The sequence below is a fragment of the Pleurodeles waltl genome, chromosome 4_2, assembly GCF_031143425.1.
Source record: "Pleurodeles waltl isolate 20211129_DDA chromosome 4_2, aPleWal1.hap1.20221129, whole genome shotgun sequence".
In the NCBI taxonomy this organism is placed as follows: domain Eukaryota; kingdom Metazoa; phylum Chordata; class Amphibia; order Caudata; family Salamandridae; genus Pleurodeles; species Pleurodeles waltl.
The window spans coordinates 67,655,581-67,682,957 of NC_090443.1; positions in this window are offsets into that span (position 1 = coordinate 67,655,581).

Genomic DNA, 27,377 nt, shown 5'->3' on the forward strand with positions numbered 1-27,377 from the left:
TTTCCCCTCTGTTTCTTTACTGTCCTTTCCTTTCTCTCCCCTTCTTTTCCCCTTTGTAGCTCTCTCCCCCTTTTTTTCCCTTCCCTTTCCCCCCCCCGACCCCCCCCCCCAACCTCCCCTGCCCCCTCTTCGTGACTATCCATCTCTTCTTTTTTCTCCCCCGACTGGGCTCGTCTCCTCATTATCCATTCCATTGGTTTCCTTTTTCTTCATTTGCTCCTTGCTGTCTCTATTTCTTCCTCACTTCCTCTTTGCCCCCCCACTTAGCTCTTCCTTCCCCCCTTTCCCCTGCCTATCAATTACCTTTTTCCACCCCCCCGCCCCCCCCCCCCCGTTCTCCCCTCCCCCTGCTCCCTTTCGTTTCTTTTTCTTCCTTTTCGGCTTGGACTACCAGTCCGCCGTTCTGGGACTCGCTCTCCCAGCGGCCCCTGCTTTCAGTGACGCGTCGCGCGATACGCGCCGCGTCACTGCGGATTCCACCCCCGTGTGCGCCAGCCGCGCCACGACAGGGATACAACTATGCCTACGTTCCGTGGACTTTCCCACGGGACCCCGGTTCCCAGAGGTCCCGCGGACCACAACGCTTCACCACGGCCCTGCTGGCCCCCAGGCCCATGACACGGCACAGCCCCCGAGAGGGCGCGGCCAATCATATGGGCGTGGCACACCAATACTTTCAAACCGAGCTCACCTGGCTTTGCCCGGCATACTTGATCCCGTCCGGGCCCCGCCCCCACGCCAGGAGCACCAGACCGATTGGCTGCAAGCCACCATAAAGACTCACTTTGCTTACTAGCCGGTAGCAGAGCGGCCTGGCTCCGGCATGTAGGTACCCCCCATGGTATTCCCTTTGGAGTGGTAAGTGATGGCCTCCCTGGCCCCTTGGAATTCTCTCCCTTTCCCTTGCTCTCTTCCACGCTCTGATCTTTCTTTGGACAGTCTCTATGACCTGGCGTTTTCTTTCTTTTCTTCTCTGACACCTTTCCCCTTTTTTTTCATGTTCTGCCTCCATTTTCTTCCTTTTTTCCACCCCTTTTTCCCCCCTCTCTCTCTCTTTTTTTCTATTAGTCCCTCCTCCCTTCCTTCTCTCCTTCGCTCTTTTTATCCCCTCCCCTCATTAATCCCCCTGGTCTCTAGTCTCCCCTCTGCATACGTTGCGCCCCTACTTTTCGTCTCCTTTTTTACTGTTGACCCCACGCTAAACTGTTGACCCCCTCAGAGTGTGACTACAAGGGAAAACCCCCCCCGGCATCAGCCAGACCTGAGGCATACCGCCCCTCTGCCCGGGGTAAGTCACATTTGCATGCGTGTGTGAGTGTTTTTTACCTTATCTTATTTTATTCCTCACCAATTGCTGTGTTGTGTGCAGTGCCCACTTATTCCACCTTGAATAACTGTGATCTAATTATCATCTACCACAGGCCTACCCCACCGTGAACTACCTGTTCAGGTAGGCCACACCATTCTCTTTGAGCACCCCACTGACTACATGTGCTCCGACCCTGACGAATGCCCCTGACTTCCCAGCACACAGTGAGGGCAGAAACATGTTGGTCCTATGTACTTCTTTTTAGACTCCTAGAGACATTATTCTCTAACGAGCCTCTCTTCCCCCATATAGATTTTTTAGTCTTACCAGCATACACCACCATTAAAATTAGGAATAGTTTTCGGTGACTTGCTCGGTAATTTTATTACTCACCCTATCTGGATCACTGTAACTATCCAGTCAGTTTAATTTCAGCACTCCCTCTGGTTCTTTTAACCAAGAGGTTGAGTCCGCCCAAGTAGTATCATCTTACTTGGGTGGGGCTAGGTGGTCATATGATGAAGCAAGACACTATTATGTGTGTGAGACCACCTAGTCCGTAAAGGAAACTCCCCTTGACTCCTGTGTGACAACACAGCATCCCCCCTTTTTAGTTCCTACTACCCCACACCTTCAGTGATTATATAGCTTCTTCTAGGGAGACGGTGTGGGCCAGCTATTCTCCCAGTACTCTCTTTTTGTGTATTTTTAGGGTTGTCTTCTTACCTGTGTCTCACTGGAAGTATTGCAGGATCACAGAGTTCCTGTTGTCGATGTCCTCTTCTTCTGCTTCCTCATCTTCGCTGTCCACAGGCTCCACAGCTGCCACAACACCTCCATCTGGACCATCCTCTTGCAGAAAAGGCACCTGTCGTCGCAAAGCTAAGTTGTGAAGCATACAGCAGGCCACGATGATCTGGCACACCTTCTTTGGTGAGTAGAATAGGTAACCACCTGTCATATGGAGGCACAGGAACCTGGCCTTCAGGAGGCCGAAGGTCCGCTCTATAATCCTCCTAGTTCGCCCATGTGCCACATTGTAGCGTTCCTCTGCCCTTGTCCTGGGATTCCTCACTGGAATCAGTCGCCATAAGAGGTTGGGGTAGCCAGAGTCACCTGCAAATGGCGAGGGACAACTGTTAGACACACACTAACCTGTAGGGATATCCCCAGACAACTATTCCCACTTATTTGGTTCCAGGTGCTCACCTAATAGCCACACACGGTGCCTCTGGAGTTGCCCCATCACATAAGGGATGCTGCTGTTCCGCAGGATGTAAGCGTCATGCACTGAGCCAGGGAATTTGGCATTAACATGGGAGATGTACTGGTCTGCCAAACACACCATCTGCACATTCATCGAATGGTAACTCTTCCGGTTTCTGTACACCTGTTCACTCCTGCGGGGGGGACCAAGGCCACATGTGTCCCATCGATGGCACCTATGATGTTGGGGATATGTCCCAGGGCATAGAAGTCACCTTTCACTGTAGGCAAATCCTCCACCTGAGGGAAAACGATGTAGCTCTGCATGTGTTTCAGCAGGACAGACAACACTCTGGACAACACGTTGGAAAACATAGGCTGGGACATCCCTGATGCTATGGCCACTGTAGTTTGAAAAGACCCACTTGCAAGGAAATGGAGTACCCACAGCACCTGCACTTGAGGGGGGATTCCTGTGGGATGGCGGATAGCTGACATCAGGTCTGGCTCCAACTGGGCACACAGTTCCAGGATTGTGGCACAATCAAGCCTGTAGGTGATGATTACATGTCTTTCCTCCATTGTCGACAGGTCCACCAGCGGTCTGTACACCGGAGGATGCCGCCATCTCCTCACATGTCCCACCGGACAGTGTCTATGAAGGACAACAGCGAGCACATAGTCAACCAACTCAGAGGTACGCAAACACAGCTTACTCAGAAAACCATTCATACCCGTATTTTGCCTGTATGAGTGTTGAGGCAAGGCCTAGGTATGTGTGACGCAGTTAAAAATAAAGTCATGTGGGCCCCTGAAATGGCGGCTGCCTGACCTGTAAAGTGGGACAATGGGATGTGAGGTAACTGCTCTGGCGTTGTACACCGTTGCGGTAGGCGGTCGAAGACCGCAGCGCAATTCTGCATTGGTTAACATTGGACCCTATGGGTCCCAGGAGCCAATGACGATGCACCGCCGCGGACGTGACCGCCATTTTCTGTCTGTTCAATCACTCGATACCTGATCTTCGACAGGAGAGGACCTACACTGCAAGTGCTGCTGTGACCTCAGTCTGGAAGAGACAATGGCTCGTGCGTCTGGGGAAAGGGCCCCTGCTTTCAGCACGGAGGAGTTGAAGAAACTCGTGGAGGGGGTCCTCCCCCAGTACACGCTACTCTACGGTCCTCCAGACAAACAGGTAAGTACACTGTGAACATGCTGAATGGGCAATGCCTGTGTGGGGTGGTGTGGATGAAAGATAGGGGGGGGAGAATGATGCGTGCATGAAACGACGGTGAGTGCATGTGCCACATGGCAAGGATAGGGATGCGGGCCAATGACTGTGATGGTGCAGTTGGTAATAACTTCTCTTTTTCCCCTGTACAATTCATGTAGGTCAGCGCCCACCAGAAGAAGGATATTTGGCGTGCCATCGCCAAGGACATCCGGACCCTGGGGGTCTATCACAGACAGAGCACCCACTGCCGGAAAAGATGGGAGGACATTCGCCGCTGGAGCAAAAAGACGGTGGAGGCCCAGCTGGGGATGGCCTCCCAATGTGGGAGGGGTGCCTGTCGCACCATGACCCCCCTGATGTTCAGGATCCTGGCGGTGGCGTACCCGGAGTTGGATGGGCGCTTGAGGACATCACAGCAGCAACAAGGGGGTGAGTACACTCTCATTCTGCTGATTCAGCGCGCAGTGGAGGTGTCTGGGTGGGGGAGGTGGGCTGTGGGTTTCCCTCGGCCAGGGCGAGTGTGCTAGTTAAGTCCCCTTTTTCAGGCAGACCCTGTGCCACCCCAACCCACCTGGGTACAGTGCCAACTACACCTAGTCAGGCTCCTGTGACATCCATGTGTACAGATATCGGCCATAGCCTTGTAGGCCATGTCCCAGGGATTGAATAGTGGACCCCAAGTGCGCGGTTAGTGCAAGGGGCTTCTGTGTCTGTCGTGTCTGCCAACGGTAGCGGTAACGCATGCACTCAACATGTCTTTCTTCTGTCTCCCCCCTCCTTTTTGTGGTCTCCGTGAACATGTGTGCATTAGCATCATCAGGCGGAGGAGCAGTGCCACCGGAGCAGGAGGGAGCTGCATCCCACATGGCCCTGGAGGGCGACACTACGGAGTCTGATTTCACCAGTGGGACGGAGGGCGAGGGGAGCTCCACGGCGGGGACTGGAGCTGACACCAGTGATACAGATTCGTCCTCTGATGGGAGCTCCCTTGTGGTGGCGGCCCCATCTGTGCCCCCGCATCTACAGGTACAGCCGCCACCGCCCCTCCAGCACTGCCCTCCCAGCAGCCCCTCAGCCTTTGCCCCGTGCCCGCTCACCCAGGAGGGTGGGCATCTCCTTTGCCCCAGGCACCTCAGCCCCTGCCCCAGTCACCCCTGCTGCCCTCAGTGAGGAGGCCATTGACCTCCTCAGGTCACTCACTGTTGGGCAGTCTACCATTTTGAATGCCATCCAGGGTGTAGAGAGGTAATTGCAACACACCAATGCATTCCTGGAGGGCATTCATTCTGTCAGGCAGCCCTTCAGCGAGCTTTTCAGACTCTGGCATCAGCACTGATGGCAGCCATTGTCCCAGTCTCTAGCCTCCCCGTCCAACTTCCTCCACCCAGACCCAATTCCCTGTACCTCAGCCTACCCCAAGCACACCATCAGACCAGCATGCACACACCTCAACACACAATGGAAGCTCAGGCAAACATACACACCACACATCCCAAAGGCACTCACGCAAGCATCACACACATGCAGACATAGCAACATCCACTGCCTCCACTGTGTCCCCCTCCTCCTCGTCTCCCTCCTCCCTCCCAATCTCGCCTCCACTCACACCTGCATGCACTACATCTACAGCCACTACTTCCTTCACCAGCACACCCACCACCACACCCCGCTCACGTGCAGTCACCACCCCCACTACCATTCACACATCCCCTGTGTCCTCTCCCAGTGTGTCTGTGAAGCCACCTCCCAAGGTACACAAACGCAGGCACCCACCCACCCAACAGCCATCCACCTCACGACAGCCTCCAGCGCATGCACCTTCACCCAAAGTCACCAAATGTACACCTCCTACAACCACAACCTCTTCCTCCACTCCCAAACCCCCTCCATCTTCCCATCCCAGTGTTCCTAAGAAACTTTTCCTGTCCACCCTTGACCTCTTTCCCTCACCTCCCCCACCCCGTCAGTCTCCTAGTGCCCGATTCTCCAGGTCCCAAACTAGCACCTCAGCCACAACACCGGCGGGACTAGTGGTGCCAGTAGTCACCGGATTCTGGAGTGCACCAGGCAGCAGGGCAGCCAGTGTGGCAAGGAGCCACAGCACGGACAGTCCCCCACCTGTCAAGCATCAAAAGTTGTCCAGTGCCCGACGGGAGAGGGGGAAGACACCAGCCACCAAAGTCGCTCCCAGGGGTACAGGTGGGAGTGTGGAGTCAGCTGCGACACCTTCCAAGGTGGGGAAGGGGCACAAGAAACCTGGCAAGTCTGGGAAGATCAGTACAGCGGAGAAGAACGGCATCAGCTCCACTGCCCAGGGGCCGGCCAGCAGCAGACCCGCTGCCCCAGACAGGACCGCCAGCAGCAGCCCCGCTGGCCCATACAGGACCGCCAGCATCAGCCCCGCTGCCCAGGAGGCGACCGCCAGCAGCCCCGCTGCCCCAGACAAGACCGCCAGCAGCAGCCCCGCTGGCCCAGACAGGACCACCAGCATCAGCCCCGCTGCCCAGGAGGCGACCGCCAGCAGCCCCGCTGCCCCAGACAGGACCGCCAGAAGCAGCCCCGCTGGCCCAGACATGACCTCCAGTATCAGCCCCGCTGCCCAGGAAGCGACCGCCAGCAGCAGCCCCGCTGGCCCAGACAGGACCGCCGGCAGCTGAAGCGCTGCCAAGGACACCGCCGCCACAAGCACCGCTACCAAGGACACCGCCGCCACAAGCACCGCTGCCAAAGACACCGCCGCCACAAGCACCGCAGGCCCATGAGCGCCAAAAGCACTTAGGCTACTGAGGCCGCCACGAGCAGGATGAAGCACTCTGGGCACCAAGCCCCCTCCAGAACCAGTGGAGATTTACATCCACTACCTCTGTCCTTGGCAGGATAAAGCACTCTGGGCACCAAGCCCCCTCCATCCTTGGCAGGATGAAGCACTCTGGGGACAAAGCCCCCTCCAGAACCAGTGGAGATTTACATCCACTACTTCTGTCCTTGGCAGGATGAAGCATTCTGGGCACAAAGCCCCCTCCAGAACCAGTGGAGACTGTTATCCACTTGAGAGACTGGCTTTGCACTCCCCAGGATTGAACAGTGGGCAACCCACCCACTGTAGAGACTTGAGAGACTGTGGCTTTGCATTCCCCAGGATATAGCAGTGGGCAACCCACCCACTGTAGAGACTTGTGAGACTGTGGCTTTGCACTCCCCAGGATTGAACAGTGGGCAAACCACCCACTGTAGAGACTTGTGAGACTGTGGCTTTACACTCCCCAGGATTGAACAGTGGGCAACCCACCCGCTGTAGAGACTTGTGAGACTGTGGCTTTGCACTCCCCTGGATTGAACAGTGGGCAAACCACCCACTGTAGAGACTTGAGAGACAGTGGCTTTGCACTCCCCAGGATATAGCAGTGGGCAACCCACCCACTGTAGAAACTTGTGAGACTGTGGCTTTGCACTCCCCAGGATTGAACAGTGGGCAATCCACCCACTGTAGAGACTTGAGAGACTGTGGCTTTGCACTCCCCAGGATTGAACAGTGGGCAAACCACCCACTGTAGAGACTTGAGAGACTATGGCTTTGCACTCCCCAGGATGTAGCAGTGGGCAACCCACCCACTGTAGAGACTTGTGAGACTGTGGCTTTGTACTCCCCAGGATTGAGCAGTGGGCATGGGGCCCCCTCGTGGATTTGGCGTCGTGCACTCAACCGGCTGAGGTGCCTACCCTTTCCCTTCCCCTTGAGGTGCCTGTTTTATTTCTATCTGATGCCCCTGCAGTGTTCTCTCCGTCATGTTCGTGTATCTTGTGTGGGCCTCGCCCATGCAGTGTGGGCCCAGTGGTCCACGGACTTTAAGGGTGGAATACCTTGGACTAATATTCTTGGTGTATATATTTGTAAATAGTGTATGTATATTATTTGACTACTGAATTTTAATATATTACAATCGTTCACCTCATTTCCTTTTGTCTTTGCTTTCTTCCGGGGGGGTTGGGGGGTGTAACTGTAATGTATCATGCTGTATTAGTGTGTGTGTTGTCGTGGGTAGGGGTGGGGGTGGGGTTGTTGCGTGTTGCATGTGTGTGTCACTGTTTTTTCCCTCCCCCCTCCCCTGTGTCGTAGGTGCAGTACTCACCGTGGTCTTCGCCATCGGCGTTCGTGCTCCTTGTAGAGGAGCAAGAAGATAAAGGCTGGTAAAATGTGGAGCTCTGGTTCCATTGCGTCCTGGTTCCTCGTGGGGTGTGCAGAGGTGAGCGTTTTCCTTTTGAAGTCCTGTTTCCGTCTTGTTTTTGTTCACAGTGAATCCGCCCCGGAAAAGGTGGCAGATTGGTAGGTTGTGATACTGTGGGCGGTACATTGTCTCCCGCCTGTCTGTTGGCAGTGACCGCTGCGCTGTTTGTTTGTACCGCCGTGGCGGTCGGAGTGTTAAAGTGGCTGTCTTTGTTGGCGGTTTCCGCCATGGTTGTAATTCCATTTTTTTTTTCCACTGGCCTGTTGGCGGTCTTACCGCCGCTCTACCACCGACCGCCAGGGTTGTAATGACCACCACAGTGTTAGAAATGGGGTCTCTATTTGGCAGTCGGTTTGCAGTCGTATTTGTCGAAGTAGGGACCCTCACTCTACTCAGGATAAGAGAGATACCGCTCAGATAACCCCTGCTCACCCCCTTGGTAGCTTGACACAAGCAGTCAGGCTTATCTCAGAAGCAATGTGTAAAGCATTTGCACATAACACACAGTAATACAGTGAAAACACAACAAAAGGAAACCATACCAGTTTTAGAAAAAAAGCCAGTATTTAGCTGTGTAAAACAAGACCCAAACAATAATAATCCAACATACAGTAATAAAGATATTAATTTTGTAAGATTTATCTTTAAAATACAGTTCCTTGAAGTCGATAGCGCCACCTGGGGCTATTCCGGCGTTGTGGTCAACAAAACCAACAGTTCAGGCCGGCCACGGCGTCGCAGGCCAGCTACGGTGTCAGGAATACCTGCAAAACAGTACCTTTGGAATTGCAGGGTGTTGTGATCCTCTCTGTGAGCTCCTGAGAGCGGTGTCGCTGATGTCGCGTTGTTGGTTCTGGAGTCGGTGCGGGGGTCATCGGGCCCTTGAAGTCACACGCATTGCAGATTGAACTCTGGGCTGATGAAGTCAGGTGCGCTGGCGTAGAAGGCGTTGGGGCTGCGGTGCGAAGCAAGATAGTGCAGTGCCCACAGGTCAGGGTGTAGGCAGCGGCTCGGTGATGGCGTCATTGCTGAAGCACTTTTGACGGTAGGCCCAAGCCAGCGGTGCAGGACAGGACGGTGCTTTGTGACCCTCACGAGCCGTGTCCACAGGCCACGTTGCAGGCGGCGGCGGCGGTGTCAGCAGGAGCGTCGTCGTCGGGGATGCCCAGGCTGTGGTGTGAGCAGGTGATGCCGGAGTGCGGGGCACACAGGTCGCGTGCGAGCAACAGCTCAGTGAAGTCGATGACGGCGTCAGTAAGACCAGGGTCACAACTACCAACAGGTGGCAAGCTCTACTCCAAGCCTTTGGACAACTTTCTCAAGCAGGACACACAGCAAAGTTCACCCTTTGCACTCTTTTCAGGCAGAAGCAGCAAATGTAGGCCAGTCCAGCAAAGCAACACAGCAAAGGTACAGTACTCTTCCTTCAGCTCTTCTCCTGGGCAGAGGTTCCTCTTGATTCCAGTAAGATTCAAAAAGTCTGGGGTTTTGGGTCTTCTTCTTATACCACTTTCTGCCTTTAAAGTTGGCAAATTTCAAAGCAAAGTCTCAAGTGTTTGTGAGAGCCTTCCTTGTCCAGGCCAGGCCCCAGACACACACCAGGGGGTTGGAGACTGCATTGTGTGAGGGCAGGCACAGTCCTTTCACATGTGAACGACCATTCCTCCCTCCCCTCCAGCTCATATGGCTCATCAGGATATGCAGGCTACACCCCGTCCCCTTTGTGTCACTGTCTAGAGAGGTGCAAAACAGCCCAAGTGTCAAACTGACCCAGAGAGACAATCCACAAACAGGCAGAGTCACAGAATGGTTTAAGCAAGAAAATGCCTACTTTCTAAAAGTGGCATTTTCAAACAGAAAATTCAAAAACCAACTTCACTAAAAGATGTATTTTTAAATTGTGAGTTCAGAGACCCTAAACTCCATATTTCTATCTGCTCTCAAAGGGAATCTGCGCTTTAAGGCAGCCCCCATGTTAACCTACGAGAGAGATAGGCCTTGCACAGTGAAAAACGAATTTGGCAGTATTTCACTGTTAGGACATATAAAACACACTAGTATATATCTTACCTTAAACATACACTCCACCCTTCCCCTGGGGGGCTACCTAGGGCCTACCTTAGGGGTGCCTGACAGGTAGTAAAAGGGAGGTTGGCAAATGGGTACACTTGCCAAGTCGAATTGGCAGTTTAAAACTGTACACACAGACACTGCAGTGGCAGGTCTGAGCCATGTTTACAAGGCTACTAATGGTGGTGGCACAACCAGTGCTGCAGGCCCACTAGTAGCATGATTGATTTACAGGCCCTGGGCATCTCTAGTGCACTTTACTAGGGACTTACCAGTAAATCAAATATGCTAATCATAAATAAACCAATCAACAGTACAATTTACACAGAGAGCATATGCACTTTAGCACTGTTTTAGCAGTGGTAAACTGCCCAGAGTCCTAAAGCCAAAAACAACTGGTCAAACAATTTAGGAGGAAGGATGCAAAAAGAGTGGGGATGACCCTGCAAAAAGGGCCAGGTGCAACCCACAGGATAAAGAGAAAACTGCCTTCTCCACTCCAGGGGGACTATACCCATTTATGGTATTGCCCTTTGGACTTCACGGAGCCCCTGAGACTTTCCAACGCACGATGAATGCCATACTTAAACCCCCATGGCTGGTATTCTGCTGCATATATAGGTGATATTATTATATACAGTCCTTCCTGGGAACAACATTTAGACCATTTACAGACAGTGATACAAACCCTACGTAAAAGCGGACTCAAGATCAACCCTGGGAAAAGTCCTTTAGCAGCCAAGAAAGTAAAATAATACTTAGGGTTTCCCATGGGTAAAGGCCATATACGACCCCAAATGTGAAAAATAGCTGCCACTGTGGACGTTTCACTGCCCGAACCAAGGGAGACTAGCAAGCTTTCTTAGACCTCCTGGGTTGCTACTGGTGCTTCATTCCTGGTTTCTGCTAGATAGCAAGCCCCTTTATGGATCTATTGAAGAAGACAACCAAAACCAAGATAGAGCTGAAACAGCCCTCCACAGAGGTATTGAAGTCCTTCCACCCCCTGAAACAAACCCTTATCGCGAAGCCTGTTCTAATCTATCCAGATTATACAAAACCCTTAATTTTACAAGCAGATGCATCAGATGTGGTATTAGGGGCTGTATTGTCACCGGTACACGAAAAGGGGGAGGAAGAGCCAATCCTGTTCATCATTAGAAATCTGTTCCCTAGGGAAAGAAACAATTCAGTAGTAGAAAAAGAAGCATTGGCCATCAAATGGGCTATATCCACCGTGTGTTACTACCTAGAAGACCAAGGCCCATATTTATACTTATTTAGCGCCGCATTTGCGCCGCTTTTTGACGCAAAAGCAGTGCAAACTTACAAAGTACAATTGTATTTTGTAAGTTTGCACTGCTTTTGCATCAAAAAGCAGCGCAAATGCGGTGCTAAAAAGTATAAATATGGGCCTAAGAGTTTACCCTCTTTACGGATTATGCCCCTCTTGAGTGGATGGCTGCAATAAAGGCAACCATAAACGAATACTTAGAATGTTTTTATCATTACAGCCATTTTGATTCCAAACCTTGCATCTGAAAGGAACAGAACAGACCAGTGAGGATTTCTTATCTAGATATCTATAGGAGAGATTACTTAGTGGTAAGAAAGTAAAGGCAGAGGGATGTGAGAAATCTGACCCTGAGGTCCATTACTTACTACTTGAAGGCATCTGTAATTGCCACGCTGACCACCCTCATGTCGGAAGACCTGTGAACACAGAAAAGGAAGGGTCAAACTAGGAGGGTTTCCCCAATCAGCTACATTAAAAATGGACTACTGTGTTTTGGAACAGGGAGGTAGGGCCACGCTAGGAGTAAAACAATCAGAGGAAACCAGAAGGGAAGAAAAGGATGCTATCATCAGACAGTAGGGAGAGAAAGGAGAGAACGAGAGTCTGGGAGGAGAAAGAAGCCGGCGCCTTGAGAGAGAACTTTTGCACACCGCCACCACAACTGAATACTTTGCGGACCCAGAACGCTCTGAGCTGTGGAGTGAGGAGTGGGGGACACCCCCAGAGGAAGCTGAAGCACGGCCACAACCCAGGAGAGTTGCAGCATAGCAGGTGACTGCAGAGGAAAGTGTAGTGGGAAGGGAACAGCACGAGTGAGGGTGTTTTTTATGTGGGGTTCTTGGGCTTTTTCCTGCTTGTGGAATCGCAATGGAGCATCGTGAAAAGCTCCACATGTTGAGCATACTGTTGTTGGAGTGCAAACATTATTAATAACAATTGTGTCATTAGAACGTAATGAAATAACATATTAAAAGGTTTAACTGAAAATGTGTGTTTTGGAAAATATGATCACCCTGGTGTCAGCCACAATGTGGTTCGACATAATATTAAAATAACTGCCTAATGAAATGTATTTTGTTAATTCATAATTAAATGTGCTGAAGATTAATATCAATATGTACTAAAAGGGATTAATAGTTTAAATATTATGAAATGTGTTATTCTTTATGTTTAGCATTGGTTTTAAAAAGGCCTCACATTTTAGTAATTTTCCAAAATGCTATGTTTAAAAAAAATTTAACTCTGCAAATAATGTTTCTCTAAGCATCCTGTGTGACTTGCTCACTGTGGAAAAGTTATGTTCCTATGTTGTAACATTTGTCTGTCTTCCTGGTATGAGATCATGTGTACTCAGGAACAATAGTCTTCAGTGCTCATATATAACCTGCAACAATTGTATTCTACTGCGGAAACTGGTGACTGCAGTGAGAGAAGATGGTCCAATCGTGAATGCAGAAAACGAATAAAAGATACTTCTGAAACGTAGAGAAAAGTTAATTGGTCCTGACCTACCCCATCCCTTAGACTGACCAATAGAGGCTTAGCTAGTTACTTTCTAGAGATTTAATACAGCAAACCTAGGTGATGAAAGGGGAGTTCCTTTCAGTGCCTTGCAGTTCTCAGTTGTCTGCAGTTATTCTTTTACTCTGTTAGTGTCATGATTTGCTGTGTCTTTAGCTTTCTGCCATTGATGGTTCAGATACAATAAGGCCGTGCTTCATTGATGAAGACATCACTACTTGCTGATCCATTTAGGAGAGGTATAACCAAATGTGCATTTGTCTTTCTTGCAGAATTTTATGTTCTCTCTTTTTACAAAACCCAACCGATGGTATTGGTTAGCACCATATTCAGATGTTTTCCAAATTACTTTTTGTCTTCTTTTCTTTTTGCATGAAGCCCAAACATGCAAATAGAATAAGAAAAATAGCTAGGATGGCAAATTCTAAATTCAACTATTTCATATAACTGGATTGTAAGCAATTCATCTGCGATAACTAAATGTATTCTTTTTCCATCATTCATCTGTTTCTATTATTATTCTGCATGGTGGTTCTTGAATGTTTAATGATAAATATTCTGTCTAGATTAAGATTCCTTTGAAGATTTGGTCAGCCTGCATTGTTTCTGTACATATATCATTTGGTCTTGTGTTTGATTTACGTGATCTTAGCATTGCTAATCAAAAAGGCAATTTTTAACTTTACTAAACTGGTGTGGTGATTCATGGCCACATAGGTTATGGTGCATATAAATTCCTGGCTCCAGTATGAAAAGTGATGTTTCTTATTGATGTTGACTGTTGGGATAGTATCTCACTCCTATCTGAGTCCAAAGATTTGTGTCGACCTGTAAGGGTAAATGATAGTTACCCTATACGTGTCACCTTATAAATAAATTATCAAAAGAAATATAAGGGTGGACACACCCAAAATTTTTGTAGCAGAGGATGGTTATGTCTCAATAGGAGAGTATCATCTGATGGTTTTGTCTCATTAGGATGGAAAGGTCCAGTTTTTATCAGTAATATATTCACAAAGAATTTGGAAATTTGGTTTTACAAGTCCATGCTGAAATTTTTAAATTTTGTTTTGTCAGTGCTTGTTTGGATAAAATTTTGTTTTGCCAATGCTTGTTTGAAGATGTTTCCAGTGGTCCTAGTGTAATTTGTGGTTGAGATAGGGTTTGCGCTTGCAGTGCTTTGGCAATCGTAGGCGTATGTAGGGAAGTCGTTGTAGTTCAATTGAGATTGCCCCTTTGTTGTAAAAAATTGCCCAGGTGGTTGTTGGTATATGGACCCTGCGTGGTCTAAGACTCTGGAGTATTTTACAAGTGTAGAAGACACTTGATTCTTGTTATTGTAACTTGTTTGTTTAACTGGTACATCGGGCGTGGTTGACAAATAGTATACCTTGAGTGTGTGTTAAAATGTGTGTTAGTTTGACAGATATTGGTGATTCCTGAGTGCACAGGAAGGATCTAGTAATGGTCAAGGGTGAAATTTGGTGGTCAAATTGTACTTGCGAATCAGAGAAAGAAAGATCGAATGAGTAGTTGTCAGAGCTAAAAGCCGCAATTGAAGTATTCGTGAAGCTTCTGAAGTGATTGTGTTCCCTACCTGTAGAAAGCAGACAAGTTGGTGTGTTGATTTTTCTTTAGTGCTCGCAATATTTTGCATTTAGTTTTGTGAGAATCTAGTTTGGAAGACAAGCCACAAGACTTTGTCATCGCTCTGCGTGTGAATGTGACGTCACTACGTCGGTGCTGGGATAGGTCAGTTGGTGAAAGGTAGCCCGGAGCAGATTGGTGGAGAACCGTGAAGCATTATTGGTTGAGAGAGGCAAGCAAGAAGGATTTGGGGATTTAATTACTTTCTATTTTAAATTTAAATTGTAGTTTTAAGTCCAAATAAAGTAGAAATGAAATTTTTCAAAGTGTTAAAGAGTGCGTTCAAAGGAGATGCTTTCATTCCAGTTAGAGTAGGAGAAATTGTCCCGCCAGAAGGTACGCCTGCAGATTGAATTGTAATTTGAAGAGAAAGGTACTGCAGCATGTATTTAGTTGAAACAATGGTGCAAAATTACAGAGAAGGAAGGGAACTTAGCATTTCCTGCCTATGGAACTTTTAACATGAGAATATTAGGTAATGTGAGGAGAGTGCTATACAAATTAAAACCTCCTCCGAGACCAGCAACATTTGAAGCTTTAGCCATTTGTGAGTTAGTGGCCAGACAACAAGAGAAATACAAATTTGAGAGGTGAATGAGAAAAGTTGAGAAGACATTACTAGAGGCAAGGTGGGACAATGAGCAAAAACTTTGGAGAACTAAAACCTTGCAGGGTATTAAAATGTTTCCTTCAGTTACACAAGAGAAAGAGAGCAGTGTCAGACAAAAGACACTGGAAAAGAATAAGGACTATTCTGAAGAAGATGAGACAAAGTCAGATGAGGCTAGGAAATCGTTGACTTATGATGATGACTCAGATGATGAATTTATAATGCAGTTACTGAGAAGTCGTCCTCCACCATATGCAGCACAAGAGACAAGTCCAGGTACTACTACTGATCCAAGTGCTCCAGTACCAGTTGTAGTAAAACAAAGTCAAATACAGGTTGCAACTAACGTTCCTACTATTACTGTAACTCAGATACCTATGACTCAGGTTGAGCTACCTGTTATCTATCTTACAATTTCTGTTGTAAGTTCTGCACCGAGCATGACAGTACCAGTGGTACAATCATCACAGATATCAGAGGTTTACCAGAAACCAATAATGGTTCAGGTGGAGTGTGCACCTAATTCAATGGCTCCAGTGCAGGTTCAGACAATTCTTCAATGTTGTCAGGTGAGAATTCTGGAGTAATTTACTCAAGAAATGTGAATGCTACTTCAAATCCAGAAGCATTAACAGTACCTGTTACTGTTGGTCCTGTTGTACCTTTGTTTGCCCACGGAAATTATGAGATTAGTGTACAGAATATGTTTAATTCGAATGCAGAAATGGAGAGACTCAATGTTACTGCAGGAGTCATGCCTTCAATTAATCAACCTTTTGACAAGACGGGTCCACTGATTGACTTAAAGTATTCTAGCACTTAACAGAATTTGAGAAAGTCAGATTTGAATTCAAATTTGGTTCTGATAACCCCTGAGACTCCAAGTATTACTCCACAGCGTGCCTAATGTAAATAAAACATTTTCATACAAGGTTCGACAGCTCAGCAGTTAACAGACTGGCTGGAAACAATAAGTGGAGCTAAAACAAATGCTGAAGGAGGAAATTCATTGAACCTGGCAAGAGTTAAACTAGAATTAAGCGAAATTACTAAGGGAACACTTGGGCTAAATAGAATTAACTCATATAATGATGATGAATTATGTTTTATGTGTAAAAATGTTACGAACAGAGCAGAATTGGTTCCACAGAAAGTAGCAGAACTTGTAGAGAAATACGAAATAGAAATGGAGATATCAAAGCCACTGAAAATAAATTACAGATTCAAATTTGATTCGAAAGATGTGGAGAACATGAGAATACTGGAAACAAAAGTTCATATTAAGAAATTAATTCAGGATATTAAAACATGGGGAGCATTAGATAATTGGGAAGGCAGATGGGTAAAGAACAGAGATCAGAAGATAAAGGAGTCTGCAAATTCAAACACTGTTGTGCAGCAGACCGATAATTCAGTAAAGATATTACCAATGAGAGAAATTCCTGGAGGGAATTATGTACACGTCCCTTGGAGCAGGAGTGATATTTTGGCATTTACAAATTGCTTGCAAAATGCATGTGGGACAATTTGAATACCTTGTTAGAAATAGTGGCTCCAGCTGATTTGTGGGTGGTATGCAAAAGGAGTGTTGATTGGCCAACAAGAGAGCCTCCACGAGATCCAGTTACAGGTGCACCATCTCCTGATGTAATGAAATATACAGAATTTTTGAAAATGAGAATTTCTCCTAAAAGTATTGATTGGCAGAGAATCGATATGACAGCACAGGAAGCAAAGGAGTCAATACACGCGTACTATGATAGATTGTTGAAAGCATTTAAACATTACAGTGATACAGAAACTATTGAGCTCAAGACATGATTCACTTTGTGTTCAGGTTTGTTGAAGGGTTGAGACCTGAAATGAGTCAGATGCTTAAGAGTCATTTGATTTGCTGGCAAGCAAAACCGGTTGATGAAGTATTAGTTTGCCAAATACTGTAGTGATGAGATTGAAATGAAACAGAAGAAATTGAAGGAAAAGGTGATGGTGATGCAGATTAAAGCGGGAATGGAGGTAATTGTTCTACAGCAGGGAAATATGCAAGTATTTTGAAATCAGGGACAGGCAAGAGGTAGGGGTCGTGGCGGAAATGGAAACCGTGGCTTAGATTTGAATAGTATTGTCAATCCAGGTGATATGCAGACAATAAAAAGGATGTTATCTTGTCTCTTGTCACGCTTGTGGGGGCCTCAGGCATTGGAAACTGGAGTGTCCGATAATGGTACAGGAAGGTGTTGCTACGAAGATGAATTAAAACAATTTCTTTCCAAATTTGAGAGCACTGAGAATAAAGGGTCCTAATCTAAATGCCCAGAATAATAGTAATAAAATGCAGATCCTCAACAAATACAAAGTCCCCAACTGATGTAACAGATACAGGTGCCACCTTTTCAGGTGCCACAGTCACAGCAAATGCAGCCCCAAATGCAAATGATAAAAAAGCAACAAATGCAGATACCTCAAGCTCCAAAGGCGCAGCAGCAGGTGATGCTTCCTCAGCAGAACACAGGTCAAAAGTTAAATCGAAGTAATCACATGGTGCAGCAATTCACACTTTATAGTGAGGATGAATTGAATGATGAAGTGATGAGTGAGAGTTTGGATGAAGAAGAATGTGTGTTAGCAGCTTCATTAGAAGTGGATCAAAAGGGTCCTTACATAAATGGAAAAGTAATGGGTCATCAGGTTTCTTTTCTAGTTGATACAGGAGCTACACACTCTACAGTGAGAACTGCAGAAGTCCCTAATGTGCCACTTTCTGGGAAAACAGTGCAGATTGTCAGAGTTGCAAATCAATTTCTGACAAACCCGATTACTAAACCAGTTCCTGTTAAAATTCGCAATTTTGAAGGTTTGCACAAATTTGTAGTCTGTGATTGAAGTCCAGTTTCCTTACTGGGAAGAGATCTGTTGTGCAAAACAAAATGTTTGATAATTTGTACAAATGATGGAATTGCTATTCAGATGGATAATGATGACGATGATGTTTTATCTATGCTAATTGAAAATGATTTAGTTAATGAAGAATTTCCACTGATTAGTTTTCATCCTGCATTTACAGCACAAGACCATCCAACTGATTTATAAGATACAGTTACATTAAAGGTTTGAGATCTTTCTGGGAAAGGCATTGGGCTGATCAGAGGAGCTGAACCAGTTAAAGTCACAGTCAAGCCTAATGCAGTTTTTACGCAAACTCTGCAGTATCATATGGCACCAGATGTAATTGAAGGAGTAATTCCTGTAATTGTAGATTTTGTGAAGCAGGGAGTTCTAAAAGAAGTACTGAGCAGCCCATGTAATTCTCCTATTATGGGTTTGCGAAACCAAGTGGGAAATTTTAAATTGTTCAAGATTTGAGGAAAACTCACGCTATAGTGGTCAAATGTTGTCAGTGGTACCAAATCCAGCAGTGACTTTGTTTCGGATCCCATGTGACGCAGAATGGTTCACAGAGGTGGAGCTATCACAAGCATTTTTCTCCTTGCCTCTGCATGAGGATAGCCAATTTATTTTCTGTTTTAAATTCTACAATTGTGTATATTCCTGGTGTAGGATACCACAAGGCTTTTCAGAGTCTCCGTCAATATTTAATCAGGTGTTGAAAAATAATTTGGAATCATTGGAAATGCCTTTCCAATCAGCATTACTTCAATACATTGATGATCTTTTTCTTGCTTCAAAGACAAAGGGAGCATGTAGGCAAGATACTATTGCCCTATTGAATCATTTGGGTAAAAATGGACATAAAGGCCCTCATTACAACCCTGGTGGTCGGTGATAAAGCAGTGGTAATACCGCCAACAGGCCGGCGGTAAAAAAAATGGAATCACGACCATGGCAGAAACTGCCAACACAGACAGCCACTTTAACACTCCGACCACCACGGCGGTAGAAACAAATATTGCGTCGGTCACCGCCAACAGACAGAAGGAAGACAAGGTACCACCCACACTATTACAAGGCACCAATCCGCCAGATTTTCCGGGGCGGTACCAACGCCATCAAAAGCACAGCGGAAACAGTACACAGAAGGGGAACCACTTACCTCTCAACACCCAACGAGGAACCAGGACGCCATGGAGCCCGAGTTACAGGTCATGCCCATGTTGGTTTACCTCCTCAACTACCAGGAACATCAAAGACAGCGGTGATGGCGACGGTGAGTACTGCACCTAGTACACAGGGGAGGGGGGAGGAAAAAGAGAGTGACACACACACGCAACACGCCACACCCCCCACCCTCACCCACAACACCATAAACACACACACATCCAATAACATCACAGATATACCCCGTCACCCCCTCGAAGAACGCAAGGACCAAATGAAATGAGTTTAACAAGTGTAATAATCGAACAATCAGATAGCCAAAGATAACTTTAAATCATCAGTATATACAAATATTTACAGCAAGTACACAAGTCCGAACACTGTCCCATTAGATGTCCGTGGACCAGTGTTCCCAAAAAGCATGGGCGAAGCCCACACATGACACCTGACTCAAAATGGAGAGAACACTGCAGGGGCATCAGGTCGAAAAAAACACTGGCACCTCAGGGGGAAGGGGAGGGGGGCACCTCAACCGGATGATGGGACGACGCCACTGCTCCTCGAGGGGGCTCTATGCCCACTGCTTGCTCCTGGGGAGTGCAAAGCCACAGTCTCTGAAGTGGGTGCTTTGCCCACTGCTTGGTCCTGGGGAGTGCAAAGCCACAGTCTCTCAAGTGGGTGCTTTGCCCACTGGTTGGTCCTGGGGAGTGCAAAGCCACTGTCTCTCAAGTGGGTGGTTTGCCCACTGCTTGGTCCTGGGGAGTGCAAAGCCACAGTCTCTCAAGTGGGTGGTTTGCCCACTGCTTGATCCTGGGGAGTGCAAAGCCACAGTCTCTCAAGTGGATGCTGTTCTCCACTGGTTCTGGAGGGGGCTTGGTGCCCAGAGTGCTTCGTCCTGCCAACGACTGGGGTAGGGGATGCTGTTCTCCACTGGTTCTGGAGGGGGCTTGGTGCCCAGAGTGCTTCGTCCTGCCAAGGACTGGGGTGGTGGATGCTGTTCTCCACTGGTTCTGGAGGGGGCATGGTGCCCAGAGTGCTTCTTCCTGTCAGAGTGCTTCGTCCTGCCAAGAACTGGGGTAGTGGATGCTGTTCTTCACTGGTTCTGGAGGGGGCTTGGTGCCCAGAGTGCTTCGTCCTGCCAAGGACTGGGGTAGTGGATGCTGTTCTCCACTGGTTCTGGAGGGGGCATGGTGCCCAGAGTGCTTCATCCTGCCAAGGACTGGGGTAGTGGATGCTGTCCTCCACTGGTTCTGTAGGGGGCTTTGTGCCCAGTGATGCTGCACCAGCGGTGTGGCAGTTCCCATTCCCTCACATGGGTGTCTGAGCCACGAGATTTACCGGTAACAGGTAGCATGATACTCCATGGAGGCAGAGCCACACTCCTCCTTGCGACTACTAAGGCTGCAAACTGCTGGAAGTGCCAGTGCTGGTGCCTCATGTAGTGTGTGCAGGGTCCAGGACATCACTTGCAGCCTCGGACGCCTGCCCATTGGGGATGCTGCTGATGTCCGCTGTAGTGGCACTGGCTGGGCACGTCGCGGGGGCAGGTGGCGGTGGTTGCGGCGGTGGCTGCGGCGGAGATACTGCCGGTGGTGCAGGTGTCTGCACTTGTGGAGGGAGACAGCAGGCCGCCTCCTGCATCCTCGGAAGGCTGCCCACTGGGGATGATGCTGGTGACTGTATTTGAGGCAGCTGCCGTGCAGGTGGCGGTGCAGATGGCGGTGCAGGTGGCGGTGCAGGTGGCGGTGCAGGTGGTGGTGCAGGTGGTGGTTGTTGCGGCGGTGCCCACCGCGGAACAGGTTGCTGGGCTGTCTTGCGAAAGGGGTGACACCAGTCCCTCACCCGGAGGCTCAGTGCCCTGAGCTGACTTCTCTTTGCTCCTGTGTCCCTTCCCCACCTTGGAAGTCGCTGCTGGGACCTTGGCACTGTCCTCTTTGGTTCTGGAAGAGGCCTTGCTGGGTGGTTGGTGCGGCTTTTCTCTTCTGCATGCTGGCCCCTTCTTTACCTTGGCGGGTGGCGGAATATGGTGGTCCTTGGCTTCACTAGATGGCACACTGGCAGCTCTGATGGGTGCCTCCTTCGATGTTCCCGGACTTGCAGGGACCACACTGGACGAGGATTTGGAGGCTGAGGTGCTGGTCAGGGCTCTAGACATCCTGGCCCTATGGGAAGGACGGGGGGAGGTGTAGGGAAGACGTCAATGCTAGCCAGGAAAAGTTTCTTAGACACACTGGGACGGGAAGATGGAGGGGGTTTGGGAGTGGAGGAAGAGGTAGTGGTTGTAGGAGGTGTACGTCTGCTGAGTTTGGGTGAAGGTGTATAGGTTGGAGGCTGTTGTGAGGTGGATGGCTGTTGAGTGGGTGTGTGCCCGCGTTTGTGTACTTTGGGAGGAGGGCTTACAGACACACTGGGAGAGAACACAGGGGACGTGTGAATGGTAGTGGGGGTGGTGATTGCACGTGAGCGGTGTGTGGTGATGGGCGTGCTGGTGATGGAGGTAGTGGCTGAGGATGTAGTGCATGCAGGTGTGAGTGGAGACGAGACTCGGAGGGAGGTGGAGGACGTGGAGGAGGGGGACACAGTGGAGGCAGTGGATGTTGGTGTGTCTGCATGGGGATGGTGCTTGTGTGAGTGCCTGTGGGATGTGTGGTGCTTATGTTTGCCTGAGCCACTTTTGTGTGTAGATGTGTGTGCATGCTGGTCTGATGGTGTGCTTGGGGTAGGCTGAGGTAGAGGGGATTGGGTCTGGTTAGTGGAGGTTGGAGGGGGGAGGCCGGACACAGGGACAATGGCTGCCATCAATGCTGAGGCCAGAGCCTGAAATGCTGTATGTTGGGCTGCCACACCAGAATGAATGCCCTCCAGGTATGCATTTGTTTGTTGCAAATGCCTCTCGACACCCTGGATGGCATTCAGAATGGTTGACTGCCCAACAGTGAGGGATCTCAGGAGGTCAATAGCCTCCTCACTGAGGGCAGCAGGGCTGACTGGGGCAGGGCCTGAGGTGCCTGGGGCAAAGGAGATGACCACCCTCCTAGGTGAGTGGGCACGGGAAACACACTAAGGGGCTGCTGGGAGGGCAGTGCTGGTAGGGGGGGTGGCGGCTGTACCTGTTGTTGCGGTGGTCACGGAGGTGCCCGCCACCGCAAGGGAGCTCCCATCAGAGGAGGAGTCGCTGTCGTTGGTGTCCCCTCCTGTCCCCGTCGTGGAGCTCCCCTCGCCCTCCGTCCCACTGGTGCATTCAGACTCCGTACATTCACCCTCCTGGGCCATGTGGTTTGCAACTCCCTCCGGCTCTGGTGCCACTGCTCCTCCGCCAGATGATGCTAATGCACACAAGGACAGGGTGACAAAACAAAAAGGGGGGGGGAGACAGAGGAGACACATGGTCAATGCCAGCAACACCACTACCATTGGCGGACACAACACACAGGGAGCAGCCCTATGCACTAGCCCATGCACTAACAGTTCTTAGGAAAATAACCTGCCCATGGGGGACTATACCTAACCCCATTTGCTGCACACCTGGAACCCACAGGAGCCTGACTAATTGTAGATGGCTACTACCACTATTGGGGTTGGAGTGCCACAGAGCTTTCCTAACAAGGAACCTACCCTACCACGTTCGCCCTGGCCTAGGGGAACCCACAGCCCACACCCCCCACCCAGACACCTCGTAAAAAGCGCAGAGTCAGCTGAATGAGAGTGTACTCACCCCCCTGTGGCTGCTGTGATGCCCTCAAGCGCCCATCCAACTCTGGATATGCCACCGCCAGGATCCGGAACATCAGGGGGGTCATGGTGCGACAGGCACCCCTTCCACGTTGGGAGGCCATCCCCAGCTGGGCCTCCGCCGTCTTCTTGCTCCAGTGGCGCAGGTCCTCCCAACTCTTGCGGCAGTGGGTGCTCCGTCTATGATAGACCCCCAGGGTCCGCACTTCCTTGGCGATGGCACGCCAAATACCCTTCTTCTGGTGGGCGCTGACCTAGAGGAAAGGTAAAGTAAAAATGGAACTTACTCACCCGTCCGGTTCTTCTTACTCATTACCCACCATTTCCCACCCATGCCCTGAAACACATACACTGACCATCCTCACATGCAGGCCACAGCCCCCCCACAACGTGTATCTTCCATCCAGACCACTCCATACATTCATGTCCCATCCATCATGCTCACAGTGATCTCACCTGTTTGTCTGGAGGACCGTAGAGTAGCGTGTACTGGGGGAGGACCCCATCCACCAGTTTGTCTAACTCCTCTGTGGTGAAGGCAGGGGCCCTTTCCCCAGACACTGTAGCCATTGCCGCTTCCAGACTGAGGTCACAGCAGCACTTGCAGGGTAGGTCCTCTCCTGTTGAAGGTCAGGTATCAAGTGAGTGAACAGATAGAAAACGGCAGTCACGTCCGCGACAGTGCGTACCGTCACCGCTGGCGTACATCATCATTGGCTCCTGGAACCCATAGGCTCCAATGATAACCAATGCTGAATTGCGTGACAGTCTTCGACCGCCTACCGTGACGCTGCACAACGCCAGCACAGTTACCTCATTTACCCTTGTCCATCCTTACAGGTCAGGCAGCTGCCATTTCAGGGGGGCACATGGCAGGGCACCTAACTGCGTCACAGCACATTTGGACAGGAATACGGACAGACAGCGCCACACACTGATTAATCACATTACTGCAAAACACCCTTGTGCAACCTATGTGGTACATGACCCTCTGCTCACCATTCTCCTCCATAGGGCACATCCGCTGGGGCAGATGATGAGATGGCGTCATCCTCATGTGTACAGACCCCTGGTGGACCTGTTGACAATGGAAGACAGACACATCATTATCACCTACAGACTTGATCGTGCCACAATCCAAGAACTGTGTGCCCAATTGGAGCCTGACCTGATGTCAGCTATCCGCCATCCCACAGGTATCCCCCCTCTAGTGCAGATCCTGTCAGTGCTCCATTTCCTGGCAAGTGGTTCCTTTCAAACAACAGTGGCCATGGCATCAGGGATGTCACAGCCAATGTTCTCTTACGTGTTGACCAGAGTGTTGTCTGCCCTGCTGAAACACTTGCTCAGCTACATCGTTTTCCCCCAGGTGGAGGATTTGCCTACAGTGAAAGGTGACTTCTATGCCCTGGGACATATCCCCAACTTTATAGCTGCCATTGATGGTACACATGTGGCATTTGTCCCCCCCCCCCCACAGGAATGAACAGGTGTACAGAAATCGTAAAAGCTACCATTCCATGAATTTGCAGATGGTGTGTTTGGCAGACCAGTACATCTCTCATGTGAATGCCAAGTATCCTGGCTCTGTGCATGACGCTTACATTTTGAGGAATAACAGCATCCCTTATGTGACGGGGCAACTCCAGAGGCACCGTGTGTGGCTAATAGGTGAGCTCAAGGTCCCCACACAGTACGAATAGGTGTCTGGGTATGGGGTAGTCCCTAAGGGGTGGTGTAAGTCTAACAGATATCCCTCTACATTTGCAGGTGACTCTGGTTACCCCAGCCTGTCATGGCTACTGACCCCAGTGAGGAATCCTAGGACAAGGGCGGAGGAACGCTACAATGAGGCACATGGGCGAACTAGGAGGATTATAGAGTGGACTTTCAGCCTCTTGAAGGCCAGATTCCGGTGCCTCCATTTAACAGGTGGCTCCCTATACTACTCACCGAAGAAGGTGTGCCAGATAATCGTGGCATGCTGTATGTTGCACAACCTGGCTTTGCAACGCCAGGTGCCTTTTCTGCAGGAGGATGGGCCTGATGTTGGTCTTGCGGCAGCTCTGGAGCCTGTGGACAGTGAAGAAGAGGAGGAGGAAGAAGAAGAAGATATTGACAACCGAAACAACATCATCATGCAGTACGTTCAGTGAGACACGGGTAAGAGGCTGGCACTGCTCCTCTCATATCAGACTACTTTAGGACATTGTAAAGGTCTGCCTTTTTACCTCTGTGTATGGACCCTGAGTGTTCACTTTGGCTTTCCTTTTCACAGATCTGGGTACCACATTCTGCCTTCTGCTATGTTCACTGCTGCCCAACAACTGTCATACTTTAGTATGTGCAAATGAACATTAACATTGATATTTGTCAAAGAGGTTGTAATAACACATTTTAAAAAGTACAGACTGACTCCAGATTGTTTTGTGATTCAAGGGTGTTTATTTAAGTGCTGATAAGTGAAGCGGGGTGTGCAATGGGCTGGGGTGATGGTGGGGGAATATCCGTGGTAGAGTCCAGTCTCTTTGTCTCACAGGTGCATTGTCCAAGGGGGCATAGGAGGTGGAACAATTGCAGTTCAAGGTGGTCAGGGTGACATAGTGGGACAGAAGGGTGACAATCAGGAGAGACTTATTTCCTGGCAGGGTTTTTGGCAATGTTCTCTGTTTTGTGCCTGGATCGCAGGGACCATTTGCGGGGTGGTTCTCCTTCTGCAGGGGGTGGGGTGCTGGTGGCCTGTTGGTCCTGTGGCAGGACCTCCTGTCCACTAGCGCCGGCGGACGTGGAGGGCTGTTTATCGTTCGGGCTGGTGTCAGTGGCCCGGTGGTATGGCACTGTTTCCCTCATGATGTTGGCCATGTCTGCCAGCACCCATGCTATGGTGACCAGGGTGGTGTTAATGGATTTCAAGTCCTCCCTGATCCCCATGTTCAGGGTCTCCTGAAACTTGGCCAGTACCGTGCCCATGGTCTCCTGGGAATGGTGGTATGCTCCCTTGATGTTGGAGAGTGGGTTCCCTGTGCCTGTCCTCCCCCTGTCGCACAGCAGTCCTTCCAGCTTCCCTGTTATCCTGTGCCTCTGTCCCCTGAACCGTGTGCCCACTGCCACTGACCCCAAGTCCCTGATCGCCCTGGGTTAGTGGGTTTGCCTGGGGTCCCTGTAGTGGTGGACACACTGCTTATTGACGTGTCCTGGGGACAGTGGCATGGGCCCGCTGAGTGGGTGCTGTGGTGGTGTTACCTGAGGGGGGAGGTTCAGTAGTGGTTTGGGACTGTGGCAGGAGAACCGACTGTCCAGAGGTACCTGATGGGCCGGGCTGGTCATCTTGATCCAGGCATGCAGAGCTGCTGTCGTCACTGTGGGCCTCTTCTGTGGGGGGACTGGATATGGCTGGCACCTCCTGTCCGGTGACGTTGGGTAGGGGTCCTGTTGGGGTGTAAATGCATAGTTATTGTATCTGTGTGTGCCATCTTGTGCAATGGGTGAGTCTCCCTCTACTCCTGTGCTTGCATTATCGCCTTGGACCTTGTTAGAGTGGTGACTGTGTGCCCTGGCTGAGTCTCTCTACTGGACATGCTTTGGTGATGAGTGTCCATGCAGGTCTGTGTTGGATGTCCATGCACTGTTGTTGCATGCAGGTCTTGGTATTGGGATGTGTGGGTTGTGATAGTGGGGTATCTGTGAGGTGTGGTGATGGGTGTAAGGTAGGGGTAGATGTTTGTGATGGCATGCAGGTAGGGTGGGGGGGATATAGTAGTAAAGATTTGACTTACCAGAGTCCAGTCCTCCTGCTACTCCTGCGAGGCCCTCAGGATGCATGATCGCCAAGACTTGCTCCTACCATGTTGTTAGTTGTGGGGTCCACCGCCAGTCCTCTGTACTGCTACCTGGTGTCTGGATACTACGGAACGCACCTTCCCCCATAGGTCGTTTCTCCTCTTCCTGATGTCATCCAGTGTTCTTGGATGCTGTACCACTGCGTTGTGTATGAGTGACGGGGTTGTGTGCCTGTGGATGCTGGTATTGTCTTTGCTATTCTCTCTCTCTGCTTCTTCCAAAAATGTTGTTGTAAGGGGTTGTGGGTAATGTGTGTGTGTGTTTTATAGTGGTGTGAGTGTGTGGGTGTGGTGTGTGTATGTGTGTCAGGTGTGTGTATTTTGAATTGTCCAATGTAGTTGTGTTTTGTAAGTGTGTGTGTATTTTGAGCGCAGTGGTGTGTACCGCCAATGGATTACTGCGGTTGAAAGACCGCCGCGTTGATTCGTGGGTCTTGATAGTGTGGGCGTATTCCTGTTGGCGTAACGGTGTAGATTTTGCTATCGCCAGTTTATCACTGACCTTTGGTGTGGCAGACTTGTGTGGATGTCTGTATTGTGGCGGATTTCTAGATGTGGGTCATAATACCTGTAGCGGATTTCTGCCGTGGCCACGGTATGTTGACGGCCGTCAGCACGGCCGTCAGCACG